The 20,470-nt window shown below is 62.6% G+C and overlaps 5 non-coding genes across 5 annotated transcripts; all 5 read right to left on the bottom strand.

Moving 5' to 3' along the window:
• Positions 1 to 3,350: 3,350 nt before the first annotated feature.
• LOC125965897 (5S ribosomal RNA) lies at positions 3,351 to 3,469 on the bottom strand. Its single transcript, XR_007480000.1, has one exon. It is a non-coding gene; the product is annotated as a 5S ribosomal RNA (ribosomal RNA).
• A 634-nt stretch (positions 3,470 to 4,103) lies between these two features.
• LOC125965899 (5S ribosomal RNA) lies at positions 4,104 to 4,222 on the bottom strand. The gene has a single exon (XR_007480002.1). It is a non-coding gene; the product is annotated as a 5S ribosomal RNA (ribosomal RNA).
• Positions 4,223 to 6,738: 2,516 nt separating this feature from the next.
• Positions 6,739 to 6,857, bottom strand: LOC125965911 (5S ribosomal RNA). Its single transcript, XR_007480006.1, has one exon. It is a non-coding gene; the product is annotated as a 5S ribosomal RNA (ribosomal RNA).
• A 3,647-nt stretch (positions 6,858 to 10,504) lies between these two features.
• On the bottom strand, positions 10,505 to 10,623 carry LOC125965898 (5S ribosomal RNA). The gene has a single exon (XR_007480001.1). It is a non-coding gene; the product is annotated as a 5S ribosomal RNA (ribosomal RNA).
• A 634-nt stretch (positions 10,624 to 11,257) lies between these two features.
• On the bottom strand, positions 11,258 to 11,376 carry LOC125965917 (5S ribosomal RNA). The gene has a single exon (XR_007480011.1). It is a non-coding gene; the product is annotated as a 5S ribosomal RNA (ribosomal RNA).
• Positions 11,377 to 20,470: the final 9,094 nt, after the last annotated feature.

Raw genomic sequence — 20,470 nt, forward strand, 5'->3', positions numbered from 1 at the left:
TATTTGCCGGTGTACAGGTCGACTCGGTGTATAAGTCGACCCCCTAAAATTCGACGGAAATTTACGATTTTATGATATATCCTTTGTATAAGTCGAGCTCAATTGTTGCATTATATTAAACTTCAAAATTCAATATGCGAAATTTATTGACGAAATGTGTTCAAATTCTGGGAGGCCGTGCGCATGCTGCTGTTTATAAGCACCGCGGAGGAGATCGCGGCCGGCGAGCTCGCGCACGCCGCCCGGCACCAACGGGAGGCCGGAAATAGCTCCAAGCCGAGCGGATCGGCACTTTATAAGCACCGCGGAGGAGATCGCGGCGCCTCATTGGACTTCCAGCGGCCGGCGAGCTCGCGCACCCGCCCGGCACATCCGGGAGGCCGTGCGCACGAGCCAAGTGGCCGAAAATAGCCCCCGCCGAGCGGATCGGCTGTTTATAAGCACCGCGGAGGTGGTCGCGGCGCCTCATTCGACTTCCAGCGGCCGGCGAGCTCGCGCACCCGCCCGGCACATCCGGGAGGCCGTGCGCACGAGCCAAGTGGCCGAAAATAGCCCCCGCCGAGCGGATCGGCTGTTTATAAGCACCGCGGAGGTGGTCGCGGCGCCTCATTCGACTTCCAGCGGCCGGCGAGCTCGCGCACCCGCCCGGCACATCCGGGAGGCCGTGCGCACGAGCCAAGTGGCCGAAAATAGCCCCCGCCGAGCGGATCGGCTGTTTATAAGCACCGCGGAGGTGGTCGCGGCGCCTCATTCGACTTCCAGCGGCCGGCGAGCTCGCGCACCCGCCCGGCACATCCGGGAGGCCGTGCGCACGAGCCAAGTGGCCGAAAATAGCCCCGCCGAGCGGATCGGCTGTTTATAAGCACCGCGGAGGTGGTCGCGGCGCCTCATTCGACTTCCAGCGGCCGGCGAGCCCGCGCACCCGCCCGGCACATCCGGGAGGCCGTGCGCACGAGCCAAGTGGCCGAAAATAGCCCCCGCCGAGCGGATCGGCTGTTTATAAGCACCGCGGAGGTGGCCCCGGCGCCTCATTCGACTTCCAGCGGCCGGCGAGCTCGCGCACCCGCCCGGCACATCCGGGAGGCCGTGCGCACGAGCCAAATGGCCGAAAATAGCCCCCGCCGAGCGGATCGGCTGTTTATAAGCACCGCGGAGGTGGTCGCGGCGCCTCATTCGACTTCCAGCGGCCGGCGAGCTCGCGCACCCGCCCGGCACATCCGGGAGGCCGTGCGCACGAGCCAAGTGGCCGAAAATAGCCCCCGCCGAGCGGATCGGCTGTTTATAAGCACCGCGGAGGTGGTCGCGGCGCCTCATTCGACTTCAAGCGGCCGGCGAGCTCGCGCACCCGCCCGGCACATCCGGGAGGCCGTGCGCACGAGCCAAGTGGCCGAAAATAGCCCCCGCCGAGCGGATCGGCTGTTTATAAGCACCGCGGAGGTGGTCGCGGCGCCTCATTCGACTTCCAGCGGCCGGCGAGCCCGCGCACCCGCCCGGCACATCCGGGAGGCCGTGCGCACGAGCCAAGTGGCCGAAAATAGCCCCCGCCGAGCGGATCGGCTGTTTATAAGCACCGCGGGGGTGGTTGCGGCGCCTCATTCGACTTCCAGCGGCCGGCGAGCTCGCGCACCCGCCCGGCACATCCGGGAGGCCGTGCGCACGAGCCAAGTGGCCGAAAATAGCCCCCGCCGAGCGGATCGGCTGTTTATAAGCACCGCGGAGGTGGTCGCGGCGCCTCATTCGACTTCCAGCGGCCGGCGAGCTCGTGCACCCGCCCGGCACATCCGGGAGGCCGTGCGCACGAGCCAAGTGGCCGAAAATAGCCCCCGCCGAGCGGATCGGCTGTTTATAAGCACCGCGGAGGTGGTCGCGGCGCCTCATTCGACTTCCAGCGGCCGGCGAGCTCGCGCACCCGCCCGGCACATCCGGGAGGCCGTGCGCACGAGCCAAGTGGCCGAAAATAGCCCCCGCCGAGCGGATCGGCGTTTTATAAGCACCGCGGAGGTGGTCGCGGCGCCTCATTCGACTTCCAGCGGCCGGCGAGCTCGCGCACCCGCCCGGCACATCCGGGAGGCCGTGCGCACGAGCCAAGTGGACGAAAATAGCCCCCGCCGAGCGGATCGGCTGTTTGTAAGCACCGCGGAGGTGGTCGCGGCGCCTCATTCGACTTCCAGCGGCCGGCGAGCTCGCGCACCCGCCCGGCACATCCGGGAGGCCGTGCGCACGAGCCAAGTGGCCGAAAATAGCCCCCGCCGATCGGATCGGCTGTTTATAAGCACCGCGGAGGTGGTCGCGGCGCCTCATTCGACTTCCAGCGGCCGGCGAGCTCGCGCACCCGCCCGGCATATCCGGGAGGCCGTGCGCACGAGCCAAGTGGACGAAAATAGCCCCCGCCGAGCGGATCGGCTGTTTGTAAGCACCGCGGAGGTGGTCGCGGCGCCTCATTCGACTTCCAGCGGCCGGCGAGCTCGCGCACCCGCCCGGCACATCCGGGAGGCCGTGCGCACGAGCCAAGTGGCCGAAAATAGCCCCCGCCGAGCGGATCGGCTGTTTATAAGCACCGCGGAGGTGGTCGCGGCGCCTCATTCAACTTCCAGCGGGCCGCGCACTCGCGCACGCCTCCCGGTTCAAATTTTCTAAGTGCAACGCACAATGAGATGCATGAGAAACGGCCTTGGTTACCATCACATTTGAAGCGATGAATACGAAGTTAAATTTTATGACTCGGTGTATAAGTCGAGGTCGATTTTTTTCGGTCGATTTTGGATCGAAAAAGGTCGACCAATACACCGGCAAATACGGTATATATACTTATTATAAATGTAGTATTTATTTATATAGATTTATTGTTTATTTATATATATAAAGGCAGGTCCGCAAAAATATTTCTGACGCGTAGCCGGTCCGTGGCGCAAGAAAGGTTGGGGACCACTAGTCTAAAAGAATCTGGCCGTAACTGGAATAGGGTTCTACGCGAATACCCAACGGAAAAGTGAAGTGCACAAAACCTGCATTTGGCTGTATCAAAATAAATGTCATGAAAAAGGTAAAAACACTACATGGAAGCGCAATGTGTTGTGCTGGGTTCTTTTACAAGTAAAGACTGCTGCTTTGAGTTCACAGGGAGCCATGCTCTTTATTCACTGTACATAGTCTGTCCTCTAGCGGTAACAACGTGAACTGCAATGCTATGGCTGTCGCCACACAATGTAGGTTTTAAACTCGTGTTGTAGTTTCAGTGTCGGAGTTCAAACTAGGCTTGCAGTTTCCGAATGCCATTCTTGATGGGTGCTGTAAAAAGTTCTTGGCTTAAACGATTGAAGTGCACATAAGAAAAAAAAAAAAAAAAAAAAAGCTTACGGTAACTGGTATTCCCAGGCGGTCTCCCATCCAAGTACTAACCAGGCCCGACCCTGCTTAGCCTCCGAGATCGGACGAGATCGGGCGCTCTCAGGGTAGTATGGCCGTAAGCCGTGAGACCGCTCAGAATTTTTCATTTTATAGACACAATCGCCCCTGAAACCATGCCAAGCAGCGGCGGGACTTGATGGCTGTGGTAAAAGTTTCCTTTCACAATTGACGTGGGAAAAAAAAAAAAAAAAAAGGCTTTCAGCACCTGGTATTCCCGGACGGTCACCCTTCACTTTTGTTTTTTTTTTTGTTTTTTTTTACAACCAGGGCCGAAACAGTCTTTCTTCCAAGGCTTTTGGTGTTTTCTGGAAACATGGCTATCATGAAAAGTTATTGACAGCTTTTTATGCGGTAGCACGAATTTGCCGTTGCGACCTGCATTTTGCTGAATCAAAATAAATGCCTTGAAAAGTTTAAAAACACTTCATGGAAGTGTTGTGTTGGGTTCTTTTACAAGTCAAGCCTGCTGCTTTGAGTTCACAGGGAGCCATGCTCACTGTACATAGTCTGCTCTCTAGCGGTAAAAAATTTAACTACAATGCTGTGGATGTCACCACATAATATAGCTTTCAAACTCGTGTTATAGTTTCAATGTCGGAGTTTAAATTAGGCTTGCTGTTTCCGGATGCCATTCGTGATGGGTGTTGTAAAAAATAGCTTCTTAAACGATTGAAGTGCACATAAGAAAAAGAAAAAGCTTACAGCACCTGGTATTCCCAGGCGGTCTCCCATCCAAGTACTAACCAGGCCCGACCCTGCTTAGCTTCCGAGATCGGACGAGATCGGGCGTTCTCAGGGTAGTATGGCCGTAAGCCGTGAGGTGACCCAACATTTTGCATTTTATAGACACAATCGCCCCTGAAACTAGCGAGCGAGCCAATGAAGCCTTCAAAACTGCTTCGGCACATGGAGACCAAGCATCCTGCATTAAAAGACAAACCTTAACCACTTCGGGTTTCATTGTCTCCGATTACGCCTGGATGGGACCGGCTCGTTTCTGAGAAACAAGCTCGGTGCTCCCAATAATTCAACGTAATGGTGACTTTTATTTTTATGTGGTTTATATTTGTTTTTATGGCAGTCGTATCATTTTATTTAATCGTATTTACCGTATTTGCCGGTGTACAGGTCGACTCGGTGTATAAGTCGACCCCCTAAAATTCGACGGAAATTTACGATTTTATGATATATCCTTTGTATAAGTCGAGCTCAATTGTTGCATTATATTAAACTTCAAAATTCAATATGCGAAATTTATTGACGAAATGTGTTCAAATTCTGGGAGGCCGTGCGCATGCTGCTGTTTATAAGCACCGCGGAGGAGATCGCGGCCGGCGAGCTCGCGCACGCCGCCCGGCACCAACGGGAGGCCGGAAATAGCTCCAAGCCGAGCGGATCGGCACTTTATAAGCACCGCGGAGGAGATCGCGGCGCCTCATTGGACTTCCAGCGGCCGGCGAGCTCGCGCACCCGCCCGGCACATCCGGGAGGCCGTGCGCACGAGCCAAGTGGCCGAAAATAGCCCCCGCCGAGCGGATCGGCTGTTTATAAGCACCGCGGAGGTGGTCGCGGCGCCTCATTCGACTTCCAGCGGCCGGCGAGCTCGCGCACCCGCCCGGCACATCCGGGAGGCTGTGCGCACGAGCCAAGTGGCCGAAAATAGCCCCCGCCGAGCGGATCGGCTGTTTATAAGCACCGCGGAGGTGGTCGCGGCGCCTCATTCGACTTCCAGCGGCCGGCGAGCTCGTGCACCCGCCCGGCACATCCGGGAGGCCGTGCGCACGAGCCAAGTGGCCGAAAATAGCCCCCGCCGAGCGGATCGGCTGTTTATAAGCACCGCGGAGGTGGTCGCGGCGCCTCATTCGACTTCCAGCGGCCGGCGAGCTCGCGCACCCGCCCGGCACATCCGGGAGGCCGTGCGCACGAGCCAAGTGGCCGAAAATAGCCCCCGCCGAGCGGATCGGCTGTTTATAAGCACCGCGGAGGTGGTCGCGGCGCCTCATTCGACTTCCAGCGGCCGGCGAGCTCGCGCACCCGCCCGGCACATCCGGGAGGCCGTGCGCACGAGCCAAGTGGCCGAAAATAGCCCCCGCCGAGCGGATCGGCTGTTTATAAGCACCGCGGAGGTGGTCGCGGCGCCTCATTCGACTTCCAGCGGCCGGCGAGCCCGCGCACCCGCCTGGCACATCCGGGAGGCCGTGCGCACGAGCCAAGTGGCCGAAAATAGCCCCCGCCGAGCGGATCGGCTGTTTATAAGCACCGCGGGGGTGGTTGCGGCGCCTCATTCGACTTCCAGCGGCCGGCGAGCTCGCGCACCCGCCCGGCACATCCGGGAGGCCGTGCGCACGAGCCAAGTGGCCGAAAATAGCCCCCGCCGAGCGGATCGGCTGTTTATAAGCACCGCGGAGGTGGTCGCGGCGCCTCATTCGACTTCCAGCGGCCGGCGAGCCCGCGCACCCGCCCGGCACATCCGGGAGGCCGTGCGCACGAGCCAAGTGGCCGAAAATAGCCCCCGCCGAGCGGATCGGCTGTTTATAAGCACCGCGGGGGTGGTCGCGGCGCCTCATTCGACTTCCAGCGGCCGGCGAGCTCGCGCACCCGCCCGGCACATCCGGGAGGCCGTGCGCACGAGCCAAGTGGCCGAAAATAGCCCCCGCCGAGCGGATCGGCTGTTTATAAGCACCGCGGAGGTGGTCGCGGCGCCTCATTCGACTTCCAGCGGCCGGCGAGCTCGCGCACCCGCCCGGCACATCCGGGAGGCCGTGCGCACGAGCCAAGTGGACGAAAATAGCCCCCGCCGAGCGGATCGGCTGTTTATAAGCACCGCGGGGGTGGTCGCGGCGCCTCATTCGACTTCCAGCGGCCGGCGAGCTCGCGCACCCGCCCGGCACATCCGGGAGGCCGTGCGCACGAGCCAAGTGGCCGAAAATAGCCCCCGCCGAGCGGATCGGCTGTTTATAAGCACCGCGGAGGTGCTTTTTATGCGGTAGCACGAATTTGCCGTTGCGACCTGCATTTTGCTGAATCAAAATAAATGCCTTGAAAAGTTTAAAAACACTTCATGGAAGTGTTGTGTTGGGTTCTTTTACAAGTCAAGCCTGCTGCTTTGAGTTCACAGGGAGCCATGCTCACTGTACATAGTCTGCTCTCTAGCGGTAAAAAATTTAACTACAATGCTGTGGATGTCACCACATAATATAGCTTTCAAACTCGTGTTATAGTTTCAATGTCGGAGTTTAAATTAGGCTTGCTGTTTCCGGATGCCATTCGTGATGGGTGTTGTAAAAAATAGCTTCTTAAACGATTGAAGTGCACATAAGAAAAAGAAAAAGCTTACAGCACCTGGTATTCCCAGGCGGTCTCCCATCCAAGTACTAACCAGGCCCGACCCTGCTTAGCTTCCGAGATCGGACGAGATCGGGCGTTCTCAGGGTAGTATGGCCGTAAGCCGTGAGGTGACCCAACATTTTGCATTTTATAGACACAATCGCCCCTGAAACTGGCGAGCGAGCCAATGAAGCCTTCAAAACTGCTTCGGCACATGGAGACCAAGCATCCTGCATTAAAAGACAAACCTTAACCACTTCGGGTTTCATTGTCTCCGATTACGCCTGGATGGGACCGGCTCGTTTCTGAGAAACAAGCTCGGTGCTCCCAATAATTCAACGTAATGGTGACTTTTATTTTTATGTGGTTTATATTTGTTTTTATGCCAGTCGTATCATTTTATTTAATCGTATTTACCGTATTTGCCGGTGTACAGGTCGACTCGGTGTATAAGTCGACCCCCTAAAATTCGACGGAAATTTACGATTTTATGATATATCCTTTGTATAAGTCGAGCTCAATTGTTGCATTATATTAAACTTCAAAATTCAATATGCGAAATTTATTGACGAAATGTGTTCAAATTCTGGGAGGCCGTGCGCATGCTGCTGTTTATAAGCACCGCGGAGGAGATCGCGGCCGGCGAGCTCGCGCACGCCGCCCGGCACCAACGGGAGGCCGGAAATAGCTCCAAGCCGAGCGGATCGGCACTTTATAAGCACCGCGGAGGAGATCGCGGCGCCTCATTGGACTTCCAGCGGCCGGCGAGCTCGCGCACCCGCCCGGCACATCCGGGAGGCCGTGCGCACGAGCCAAGTGGCCGAAAATAGCCCCCGCCGAGCGGATCGGCTGTTTATAAGCACCGCGGAGGTGGTCGCGGCGCCTCATTCGACTTCCAGCGGCCGGCGAGCTCGCGCACCCGCCCGGCACATCCGGGAGGCCGTGCGCACGAGCCAAGTGGCCGAAAATAGCCCCCGCCGAGCGGATCGGCTGTTTATAAGCACCGCGGAGGTGGTCGCGGCGCCTCATTCGACTTCCAGCGGCCGGCGAGCTCGCGCACCCGCCCGGCACATCCGGGAGGCCGTGCGCACGAGCCAAGTGGCCGAAAATAGCCCCCGCCGAGCGGATCGGCTGTTTATAAGCACCGCGGAGGTGGTCGCGGCGCCTCATTCGACTTCCAGCGGCCGGCGAGCTCGCGCACCCGCCCGGCACATCCGGGAGGCCGTGCGCACGAGCCAAGTGGCCGAAAATAGCCCCGCCGAGCGGATCGGCTGTTTATAAGCACCGCGGAGGTGGTCGCGGCGCCTCATTCGACTTCCAGCGGCCGGCGAGCCCGCGCACCCGCCCGGCACATCCGGGAGGCCGTGCGCACGAGCCAAGTGGCCGAAAATAGCCCCCGCCGAGCGGATCGGCTGTTTATAAGCACCGCGGAGGTGGCCCCGGCGCCTCATTCGACTTCCAGCGGCCGGCGAGCTCGCGCACCCGCCCGGCACATCCGGGAGGCCGTGCGCACGAGCCAAATGGCCGAAAATAGCCCCCGCCGAGCGGATCGGCTGTTTATAAGCACCGCGGAGGTGGTCGCGGCGCCTCATTCGACTTCCAGCGGCCGGCGAGCTCGCGCACCCGCCCGGCACATCCGGGAGGCCGTGCGCACGAGCCAAGTGGCCGAAAATAGCCCCCGCCGAGCGGATCGGCTGTTTATAAGCACCGCGGAGGTGGTCGCGGCGCCTCATTCGACTTCAAGCGGCCGGCGAGCTCGCGCACCCGCCCGGCACATCCGGGAGGCCGTGCGCACGAGCCAAGTGGCCGAAAATAGCCCCCGCCGAGCGGATCGGCTGTTTATAAGCACCGCGGAGGTGGTCGCGGCGCCTCATTCGACTTCCAGCGGCCGGCGAGCCCGCGCACCCGCCCGGCACATCCGGGAGGCCGTGCGCACGAGCCAAGTGGCCGAAAATAGCCCCCGCCGAGCGGATCGGCTGTTTATAAGCACCGCGGGGGTGGTTGCGGCGCCTCATTCGACTTCCAGCGGCCGGCGAGCTCGCGCACCCGCCCGGCACATCCGGGAGGCCGTGCGCACGAGCCAAGTGGCCGAAAATAGCCCCCGCCGAGCGGATCGGCTGTTTATAAGCACCGCGGAGGTGGTCGCGGCGCCTCATTCGACTTCCAGCGGCCGGCGAGCTCGTGCACCCGCCCGGCACATCCGGGAGGCCGTGCGCACGAGCCAAGTGGCCGAAAATAGCCCCCGCCGAGCGGATCGGCTGTTTATAAGCACCGCGGAGGTGGTCGCGGCGCCTCATTCGACTTCCAGCGGCCGGCGAGCTCGCGCACCCGCCCGGCACATCCGGGAGGCCGTGCGCACGAGCCAAGTGGCCGAAAATAGCCCCCGCCGAGCGGATCGGCGTTTTATAAGCACCGCGGAGGTGGTCGCGGCGCCTCATTCGACTTCCAGCGGCCGGCGAGCTCGCGCACCCGCCCGGCACATCCGGGAGGCCGTGCGCACGAGCCAAGTGGACGAAAATAGCCCCCGCCGAGCGGATCGGCTGTTTGTAAGCACCGCGGAGGTGGTCGCGGCGCCTCATTCGACTTCCAGCGGCCGGCGAGCTCGCGCACCCGCCCGGCACATCCGGGAGGCCGTGCGCACGAGCCAAGTGGCCGAAAATAGCCCCCGCCGATCGGATCGGCTGTTTATAAGCACCGCGGAGGTGGTCGCGGCGCCTCATTCGACTTCCAGCGGCCGGCGAGCTCGCGCACCCGCCCGGCATATCCGGGAGGCCGTGCGCACGAGCCAAGTGGACGAAAATAGCCCCCGCCGAGCGGATCGGCTGTTTGTAAGCACCGCGGAGGTGGTCGCGGCGCCTCATTCGACTTCCAGCGGCCGGCGAGCTCGCGCACCCGCCCGGCACATCCGGGAGGCCGTGCGCACGAGCCAAGTGGCCGAAAATAGCCCCCGCCGAGCGGATCGGCTGTTTATAAGCACCGCGGAGGTGGTCGCGGCGCCTCATTCAACTTCCAGCGGGCCGCGCACTCGCGCACGCCTCCCGGTTCAAATTTTCTAAGTGCAACGCACAATGAGATGCATGAGAAACGGCCTTGGTTACCATCACATTTGAAGCGATGAATACGAAGTTAAATTTTATGACTCGGTGTATAAGTCGAGGTCGATTTTTTTCGGTCGATTTTGGATCGAAAAAGGTCGACCAATACACCGGCAAATACGGTATATATACTTATTATAAATGTAGTATTTATTTATATAGATTTATTGTTTATTTATATATATAAAGGCAGGTCCGCAAAAATATTTCTGACGCGTAGCCGGTCCGTGGCGCAAGAAAGGTTGGGGACCACTAGTCTAAAAGAATCTGGCCGTAACTGGAATAGGGTTCTACGCGAATACCCAACGGAAAAGTGAAGTGCACAAAACCTGCATTTGGCTGTATCAAAATAAATGTCATGAAAAAGGTAAAAACACTACATGGAAGCGCAATGTGTTGTGCTGGGTTCTTTTACAAGTAAAGACTGCTGCTTTGAGTTCACAGGGAGCCATGCTCTTTATTCACTGTACATAGTCTGTCCTCTAGCGGTAACAACGTGAACTGCAATGCTATGGCTGTCGCCACACAATGTAGGTTTTAAACTCGTGTTGTAGTTTCAGTGTCGGAGTTCAAACTAGGCTTGCAGTTTCCGAATGCCATTCTTGATGGGTGCTGTAAAAAGTTCTTGGCTTAAACGATTGAAGTGCACATAAGAAAAAAAAAAAAAAAAAAAAAGCTTACGGTAACTGGTATTCCCAGGCGGACTCCCATCCAAGTACTAACCAGGCCCGACCCTGCTTAGCCTCCGAGATCGGACGAGATCGGGCGCTCTCAGGGTAGTATGGCCGTAAGCCGTGAGACCGCTCAGAATTTTTCATTTTATAGACACAATCGCCCCTGAAACCATGCCAAGCAGCGGCGGGACTTGATGGCTGTGGTAAAAGTTTCCTTTCACAATTGACGTGGGAAAAAAAAAAAAAAAAAAGGCTTTCAGCACCTGGTATTCCCGGACGGTCACCCTTCACTTTTGTTTTTTTTTTTGTTTTTTTTTACAACCAGGGCCGAAACAGTCTTTCTTCCAAGGCTTTTGGTGTTTTCTGGAAACATGGCTATCATGAAAAGTTATTGACAGCTTTTTATGCGGTAGCACGAATTTGCCGTTGCGACCTGCATTTTGCTGAATCAAAATAAATGCCTTGAAAAGTTTAAAAACACTTCATGGAAGTGTTGTGTTGGGTTCTTTTACAAGTCAAGCCTGCTGCTTTGAGTTCACAGGGAGCCATGCTCACTGTACATAGTCTGCTCTCTAGCGGTAAAAAATTTAACTACAATGCTGTGGATGTCACCACATAATATAGCTTTCAAACTCGTGTTATAGTTTCAATGTCGGAGTTTAAATTAGGCTTGCTGTTTCCGGATGCCATTCGTGATGGGTGTTGTAAAAAATAGCTTCTTAAACGATTGAAGTGCACATAAGAAAAAGAAAAAGCTTACAGCACCTGGTATTCCCAGGCGGTCTCCCATCCAAGTACTAACCAGGCCCGACCCTGCTTAGCTTCCGAGATCGGACGAGATCGGGCGTTCTCAGGGTAGTATGGCCGTAAGCCGTGAGGTGACCCAACATTTTGCATTTTATAGACACAATCGCCCCTGAAACTAGCGAGCGAGCCAATGAAGCCTTCAAAACTGCTTCGGCACATGGAGACCAAGCATCCTGCATTAAAAGACAAACCTTAACCACTTCGGGTTTCATTGTCTCCGATTACGCCTGGATGGGACCGGCTCGTTTCTGAGAAACAAGCTCGGTGCTCCCAATAATTCAACGTAATGGTGACTTTTATTTTTATGTGGTTTATATTTGTTTTTATGGCAGTCGTATCATTTTATTTAATCGTATTTACCGTATTTGCCGGTGTACAGGTCGACTCGGTGTATAAGTCGACCCCCTAAAATTCGACGGAAATTTACGATTTTATGATATATCCTTTGTATAAGTCGAGCTCAATTGTTGCATTATATTAAACTTCAAAATTCAATATGCGAAATTTATTGACGAAATGTGTTCAAATTCTGGGAGGCCGTGCGCATGCTGCTGTTTATAAGCACCGCGGAGGAGATCGCGGCCGGCGAGCTCGCGCACGCCGCCCGGCACCAACGGGAGGCCGGAAATAGCTCCAAGCCGAGCGGATCGGCACTTTATAAGCACCGCGGAGGAGATCGCGGCGCCTCATTGGACTTCCAGCGGCCGGCGAGCTCGCGCACCCGCCCGGCACATCCGGGAGGCCGTGCGCACGAGCCAAGTGGCCGAAAATAGCCCCCGCCGAGCGGATCGGCTGTTTATAAGCACCGCGGAGGTGGTCGCGGCGCCTCATTCGACTTCCAGCGGCCGGCGAGCTCGCGCACCCGCCCGGCACATCCGGGAGGCTGTGCGCACGAGCCAAGTGGCCGAAAATAGCCCCCGCCGAGCGGATCGGCTGTTTATAAGCACCGCGGAGGTGGTCGCGGCGCCTCATTCGACTTCCAGCGGCCGGCGAGCTCGTGCACCCGCCCGGCACATCCGGGAGGCCGTGCGCACGAGCCAAGTGGCCGAAAATAGCCCCCGCCGAGCGGATCGGCTGTTTATAAGCACCGCGGAGGTGGTCGCGGCGCCTCATTCGACTTCCAGCGGCCGGCGAGCTCGCGCACCCGCCCGGCACATCCGGGAGGCCGTGCGCACGAGCCAAGTGGCCGAAAATAGCCCCCGCCGAGCGGATCGGCTGTTTATAAGCACCGCGGAGGTGGTCGCGGCGCCTCATTCGACTTCCAGCGGCCGGCGAGCTCGCGCACCCGCCCGGCACATCCGGGAGGCCGTGCGCACGAGCCAAGTGGCCGAAAATAGCCCCCGCCGAGCGGATCGGCTGTTTATAAGCACCGCGGAGGTGGTCGCGGCGCCTCATTCGACTTCCAGCGGCCGGCGAGCCCGCGCACCCGCCTGGCACATCCGGGAGGCCGTGCGCACGAGCCAAGTGGCCGAAAATAGCCCCCGCCGAGCGGATCGGCTGTTTATAAGCACCGCGGGGGTGGTTGCGGCGCCTCATTCGACTTCCAGCGGCCGGCGAGCTCGCGCACCCGCCCGGCACATCCGGGAGGCCGTGCGCACGAGCCAAGTGGCCGAAAATAGCCCCCGCCGAGCGGATCGGCTGTTTATAAGCACCGCGGAGGTGGTCGCGGCGCCTCATTCGACTTCCAGCGGCCGGCGAGCCCGCGCACCCGCCCGGCACATCCGGGAGGCCGTGCGCACGAGCCAAGTGGCCGAAAATAGCCCCCGCCGAGCGGATCGGCTGTTTATAAGCACCGCGGGGGTGGTCGCGGCGCCTCATTCGACTTCCAGCGGCCGGCGAGCTCGCGCACCCGCCCGGCACATCCGGGAGGCCGTGCGCACGAGCCAAGTGGCCGAAAATAGCCCCCGCCGAGCGGATCGGCTGTTTATAAGCACCGCGGAGGTGGTCGCGGCGCCTCATTCGACTTCCAGCGGCCGGCGAGCTCGCGCACCCGCCCGGCACATCCGGGAGGCCGTGCGCACGAGCCAAGTGGACGAAAATAGCCCCCGCCGAGCGGATCGGCTGTTTATAAGCACCGCGGGGGTGGTCGCGGCGCCTCATTCGACTTCCAGCGGCCGGCGAGCTCGCGCACCCGCCCGGCACATCCGGGAGGCCGTGCGCACGAGCCAAGTGGCCGAAAATAGCCCCCGCCGAGCGGATCGGCTGTTTATAAGCACCGCGGAGGTGGTCGCGGCGCCTCATTCGACTTCCAGCGGCCGGCGAGCCCGCGCACCCGCCCGGCACATCCGGGAGGCCGTGCGCACGAGCCAAGTGGCCGAAAATAGCCCCCGCCGAGCGGATCGGCTGTTTATAAGCACCGCGGAGGTGGCCGCGGCGCCTCATTCGACTTCCAGCGGCCGGCGAGCTCGCGCACCCGCCCGGCACATCCGGGAGGCCGTGCGCACGAGCCAAGTGGCCGAAAATAGCCCCCGCCAAGCGGATCGGCTGTTTATAAGCACCGCGGAGGTGGTCGCGGCGCCTCATTCGACTTCCAGCGGCCGGCGAGCTCGCGCACCCGCCCGGCACATCCGGGAGGCCGTGCGCACGAGCCAAGTGGACGAAAATAGCCCCCGCCGAGCGGATCGGCTGTTTGTAAGCACCGCGGAGGTGGTCGCGGCGCCTCATTCGACTTCCAGCGGCCGGCGAGCTCGCGCACCCGCCCGGCACATCCGGGAGGCCGTGCGCACGAGCCAAGTGGCCGAAAATAGCCCCCGCCGATCGGATCGGCTGTTTATAAGCACCGCGGAGGTGGTCGCGGCGCCTCATTCGACTTCCAGCGGCCGGCGAGCTCGCGCACCCGCCCGGCATATCCGGGTGGCCGTGCGCACGAGCCAAGTGGACGAAAATAGCCCCCGCCGAGCGGATCGGCTGTTTGTAAGCACCGCGGAGGTGGTCGCGGCGCCTCATTCGACTTCCAGCGGCCGGCGAGCTCGCGCACCCGCCCGGCACATCCGGGAGGCCGTGCGCACGAGCCAAGTGGCCGAAAATAGCCCCCGCCGAGCGGATCGGCTGTTTATAAGCACCGCGGAGGTGGTCGCGGCGCCTCATTCGACTTCCAGCGGCCGGCGAGCTCGCGCACCCGCCCGGCACATCCGGGAGGCCGTGCGCACGAGCCAAGTGGCCGAAAATAGCCCCCGCCGAGCGGATCGGCAGTTTATAAGCACCGCGGAGGTGGTCGCGGCGCCTCATTCGACTTCCAGCGGCCGGCGAGCTCGCGCACCCGCCCGGCACATCCGGGAGGCCGTGCGCACGAGCCAAGTGGCCGAAAATAGCCCCCGCCGAGCGGATCGGCTGTTTATAAGCACCGCGGAGGTGGTCGCGGCGCCTCATTCGACTTCAAGCGGCCGGCGAGCTCGCGCACCCGCCCGGCACATCCGGGAGGCCGTGCGCACGAGCCAAGTGGCCGAAAATAGCCCCCGCCGAGCGGATCGGCTGTTTATAAGCACCGCGGAGGTGGTCGCGGCGCCTCATTCGACTTCCAGCGGCCGGCGAGCTCGCGCACCCGCCCGGCACATCCGGGAGGCTGTGCGCACGAGCCAAGTGGACGAAAATAGCCCCCGCCGAGCGGATCGGCTGTTTATAAGCACCGCGGAGGTGGTCGCGGCGCCTCATTCGACTTCCAGCGGCCGGCGAGCTCGTGCACCCGCCCGGCACATCCGGGAGGCCGTGCGCACGAGCCAAGTGGCCAAAAATAGCCCCCGCCGAGCGGATCGGCTGTTTATAAGCACCGCGGAGGTGGTCGCGGCGCCTCATTCGACTTCCAGCGGCCGGCGAGCTCGCGCACCCGCCCGGCACATCCGGGAGGCCGTGCGCACGAGCCAAGTGGCCGAAAATAGCACCCGCCGAGCGGATCGGCTGTTTATAAGCACCGCGGACGTGGTCGCGGCGCCTCATTCGACTTCAAGCGGCCGGCGAGCTCGCGCACCCGCCCGGCACATCCGGGAGGCCGTGCGCACGAGCCAAGTGGACGAAAATAGCCCCCGCCGAGCGGATCGGCTGTTTATAAGCACCGCGGAGGTGGTCGCGGCGCCTCATTCGACTTCCAGCGGCCGGCGAGCTCGCGCACCCGCCCGGCACATCCGGGAGGCCGTGCGCACGAGCCAAGTGGCCGAAAATAGCCCCCGCCGAGCAATCGGCTGTTTATAAGCACCGCGGAGGTGGTCGCGGCGCCTCATTCGACTTCCAGCGGCCGGCGAGCTCGCGCACCCGCCCGGCACATCCGGGAGGCCGTGCGCACGAGCCAAGTGGCCGAAAATAGCCCCCGCCGAGCGGATCGGCTGTTTATAAGCACCGCGGAGGTGGTCGCGGCGCCTCATTCGACTTCCAGCGGCCGGCGAGCTCGCGCACCCGCCCGGCACATCCGGGAGGCCGTGCGCACGAGCCAAGTGGCCGAAAATAGCCCCCGCCGAGCGGATCGGCGTTTTATAAGCACCGCGGAGGTGGTCGCGGCGCCTCATTCGACTTCCAGCGGCCGGCGAGCTCGCGCACCCGCCCGGCACATCCGGGAGGCCGTGCGCACGAGCCAAGTGGACGAAAATAGCCCCCGCCGAGCGGATCGGCTGTTTGTAAGCACCGCGGAGGTGGTCGCGGCGCCTCATTCGACTTCCAGCGGCCGGCGAGCTCGCGCACCCGCCCGGCACATCCGGGAGGCCGTGTGCACGAGCCAAGTGGCCGAAAATAGCCCCCGCCGATCGGATCGGCTGTTTATAAGCACCGCGGAGGTGGTCGCGGCGCCTCATTCGACTTCCAGCGGCCGGCGAGCTCGCGCACCCGCCCGGCATATCCGGGAGGCCGTGCGCACGAGCCAAGTGGACGAAAATAGCCCCCGCCGAGCGGATCGGCTGTTTGTAAGCACCGCGGAGGTGGTCGCGGCGCCTCATTCGACTTCCAGCGGCCGGCGAGCTCGCGCACCCGCCCGGCACATCCGGGAGGCCGTGCGCACGAGCCAAGTGGCCGAAAATAGCCCCCGCCGAGCGGATCGGCTGTTTATAAGCACCGCGGGGGTGGTCGCGGCGCCTCATTCGACTTCCAGCGGCCGGCGAGCTCGCGCACCCGCCCGGCACATCCGGGAGGCCGTGCGCACGACCCAAGTGGCCGAAAATAGCCCCCGCCGAGCGGATCGGCAGTTTATAAGCACCGCGGAGGTGGTCGCGGCGCCTCATTCGACTTCCAGCGGCCGGCGAGCTCGCGCACCCGCCCGGCACATCCGGGAGGCCGTGCGCACGAGCCAAGTGGCCGAAAATAGCCCCCGCCGAGCGGATCGGCTGTTTATAAGCACCGCGGAGGTGGTCGCGGCGCCTCATTCGACTTCCAGCGGCCGGCGAGCTCGCGCACCCGCCCGGCACATCCGGGAGGCCGTGCGCACGAGCCAAGTGGCCGAAAATAGCCCCCGCCGAGCGGATCGGCTGTTTATAAGCACCGCGGAGGTGGTCGCGGCGCCTCATTCGACTTCCAGCGGCCGGCGAGCTCGCGCACCCGCCCGGCACATCCGGGAGGCCGAGCGCACGAGCCAAGTGGCCGAAAATAGCCCCCGCCGAGCGGATCGGCTGTTTATAAACACCGCAGAGGTGGTCGCGGCGCCTCATTCGACTTCCGGCGGGCGGCGAGCTCGCGCACCCGCCCGGCACATCCGGGAGGCCGTGCGCACGAGCCAAGTGGCCGAAAATAGCCCCCGCCGAGCGGATCGGCTGTTTATAAGCACCGCGGAGGTGGTCGCGGCGCCTCATTCGACTTCCAGCGGCCGGCGAGCTCGCGCACCCGCCCGGCACATCCGGGAGGCCGTGCGCACGAGCCAAGTGGACGAAAATAGCCCCCGCCGAGCGGATCGGCTGTTTGTAAGCACCGCGGAGGTGGTCGCGGCGCCTCATTCGACTTCCAGCGGCCGGCGAGCTCGCGCACCCGCCCGGCACATCCGGGAGGCCGTGCGCAGGAGCCAAGTGGCCGAAAATAGCCCCCGCCGATCGGATCGGCTGTTTATAAGCACCGCGGAGGTGGTCGCGGCGCCTCATTCGACTTCCAGCGGCCGGCGAGCTCGCGCACCCACCCGGCACATCCGGGAGGCCGTGCGCACGAGCCAAGTGGCCAAAAATAGCCCCCGCCGAGCGGATCGGCTGTTTATAAGCACCGCGGAGGTGGTCGCGGCGCCTCATTCGACTTCCAGCGGCCGGCGAGCCCGCGCACCCGCCCGGCACATCCGGGAGGCCGTGCGCACGAGCCAAGTGGCCGAAAATAGCCCCCGCCGAGCGGATCGGCTGTTTATAAGCACCGCGGAGGTGGTCGCGGCGCCTCATTCGACTTCCAGCGGCCGGCGAGCTCGCGCACCCGCCCGGCACATCCGGGAGGCCGTGCGCACGAGCCAAGTGGCCGAAAATAGCCCCCGCCGAGCGGATCGGCTGTTTATAAGCACCGCGGAGGTGGTCGCGGCGCCTCATTCGACTTCCAGCGGCCGGCGAGCTCGCGCACCCGCCCGGCACATCCGGGAGGCCGTGCGCACGAGCCAAGTGGCCGAAAATAGCCCCCGCCGAGCGGATCGGCTGTTTATAAGCACCGCGGAGGTGGTCGCGGCGCCTCATTCGACTTCCAGCGGCCGGCGAGCTCGCGCACCCGCCCGGCACATCCGGGAGGCCGTGCGCACGAGCCAAGTGGCCGAAAATAGCCCCCGCCGAGCGGATCGGCGGTTTATAAGCACCGCGGAGGTGGTCGCGGCGCCTCATTCGACTTCCAGCGGCCGGCGAGATCGCGCACCCGCCCGGCACATCCGGGAGGCCGTGCGCACGAGCCAAGTGGACGAAAATAGCCCCCGCCGAGCGGATCGGCTGTTTGTAAGCACCGCGGAGGTGGTCGCGGCGCCTCATTCGACTTCCAGCGGCCGGCGAGCTCGCGCACCCGCCCGGCACATCCGGGAGGCCGTGCGCACGAGCCAAGTGGCCGAAAATAGCCCCCGCCGAGCGGATCGGCTGTTTATAAGCACCGCGGAGGTGGTCGCGGCGCCTCATTCGACTTCCAGCGGCCGGCGAGCTCGCGCACCCGCCCGGCACATCCGGGAGGCCGTGCGCACGAGCCAAGTGGCCGAAAATAGCCCCCGCCGAGCGGATCGGCTGTTTATAAGCACCGCGGAGGTGGTCGCGGCGCCTCATTCGACTTCCAGCGGCCGGCGAGCTCTCGCACCCGCCCGGCACATCCGGGAGGCCGTGCGCACGAGCCAAGTGGCCGAAAATAGCCCCCGCCGAGCGGATCGGCTGTTTATAAGCACCGCGGAGGTGGTCGCGGCGCCTCATTCGACTTCCGGCGGGCGGCGAGCTCGCGCACCCGCCCGGCACATCCGGGAGGCCGTGCGCACCAGCCAAGTGGCCGAAAATAGCCCCCGCCGAGCGGATCGGCTGTTTATAAGCACCGCGGAGGTGGTCGCGGCGCCTCATTCGACTTCCAGCGGCCGGCGAGCTCGCGCACCCGCCATGCACATCCGGGAGGCCGTGCGCACGAGCCAAGTGGCCGAAAATAGCCCCCGCCGAGCGGATCGGCTGTTTATAAGCACCGCGGAGGTGGTCGCGGCGCCTCATTCGACTTCCAGCGGCCGGCGAGCTCGCGCACCCGCCCGGCACATCCGGGAGGCCGAGCGCACGAGCCAAGTGGCCGAAAATAGCCCCCGCCGAGCGGATCGGCTGTTTATAAACACCGCAGAGGTGGTCGCGGCGCCTCATTCGACTTCCGGCGGGCGGCGAGCTCGCGCACCCGCCCGGCACATCCGGGAGGCCGTGCGCACGAGCCAAGTGGCCGAAAATAGCCCCCGCCGAGCGGATCGGCTGTTTATAAGCACCGCGGAGGTGGTCGCGGCGCCTCATTCGACTTCCAGCGGCCGGCGAGCTCGCGCACCCGCCATGCACATCCGGGAGGCCGTGCGCACGAGCCAAGTGGCCGAAAATAGCCCCCGCCGAGCGGATCGGCTGTTTATAAGCACCGCGGAGGTGGTCGCGGCGCCTCATTCGACTTCCAGCGGCCGGCGAGCTCGCGCACCCGCCCGGCACATCCGGGAGGCCGTGCGCACGAGCCAAGTGGCCGAAAATAGCCCCCGCCGAGCGGATCGGCTGTTTATAAGCACCGCGGAGGTGGTCGCGGCGCCTCATTCGACTTCCAGCGGCCGGCGAGCTCGCGCACCCGCCCGGCACATCCGGGAGGCCGTGCGCACGAGCCAAGTGGCCGAAAATAGCCCCCGCCGAGCGGATCGGCTGTTTATAAGCACCGCGGAGGTGCTCGCGGCGCCTCATTCGACTTCCAGCGGCCGGCGAGCTCGCGCACCCGCCCGGCACATCCGGGAGGCCGTGCGCACGAGCCAAGTGGCCGAAAATAGCCCCCGCCGAGCGGATCGGCTGTTTATAAGCACCGCGGAGGTGGTCGCGGCGCCTCATTCGACTTCCAGCGGCCGGCGAGCTCACGCACCCGCCCGGCACATCCGGGAGGCTGTGCGCACGAGCCAAGTGGCCGAAAATAGCCCCCGCCGAGCGGATCGGCTGTTTATAAGCACCGCGGAGGTGGTCGCGGCGCCTCATTCGACTTCCAGCGGCCAGCGAGCCCGCGCACCCGCCCGGCACATCCGGGAGGCCGTGCGCACGAGCCAAGTGGCCGAAAATAGCCCCCGCCGAGCGGATCGGCTGTTTATAAGCACCGCGGAGGTGGTCGCGGCGCCTCATTCGACTTCCAGCGGCCGGCGAGCTCGCGCACCCGCCCGGCACATCCGGGAGGCCGTGCGCACGAGCCAAGTGGCCGAAAATAGCCCCCGCCGAGCGGATCGGCGGTTTATAAGCACCGCGGAGGTGGTCGCGGCGCCTCATTCGACTTCCAGCGGCCGGCGAGATCGCGCACCCGCCCGGCACATCCGGGAGGCCGTGCGCACGAGCCAAGTGGCCGAAAATAGCCCCCGCCGAGCGGATCGGCTGTTTATAAGCACCGCGGAGGTGGTCGCGGCGCCTCATTCGACTTCCAGCGGCCGGCGAGCTCGCGCACCCGCCCGGCACATCCGGGAGGCCGTGCGCACGAGCCAAGTGGCCGAAAATAGCCCCCGCCGAGCGGATCGGCTGTTTATAAGCACCGCGGAGGTGGTCGCGGCGCCTCATTCGACTTCCA

The sequence above is a fragment of the Syngnathus scovelli genome, chromosome 3, assembly GCF_024217435.2.
Source record: "Syngnathus scovelli strain Florida chromosome 3, RoL_Ssco_1.2, whole genome shotgun sequence".
In the NCBI taxonomy this organism is placed as follows: Eukaryota; Metazoa; Chordata; class Actinopteri; order Syngnathiformes; family Syngnathidae; genus Syngnathus; species Syngnathus scovelli.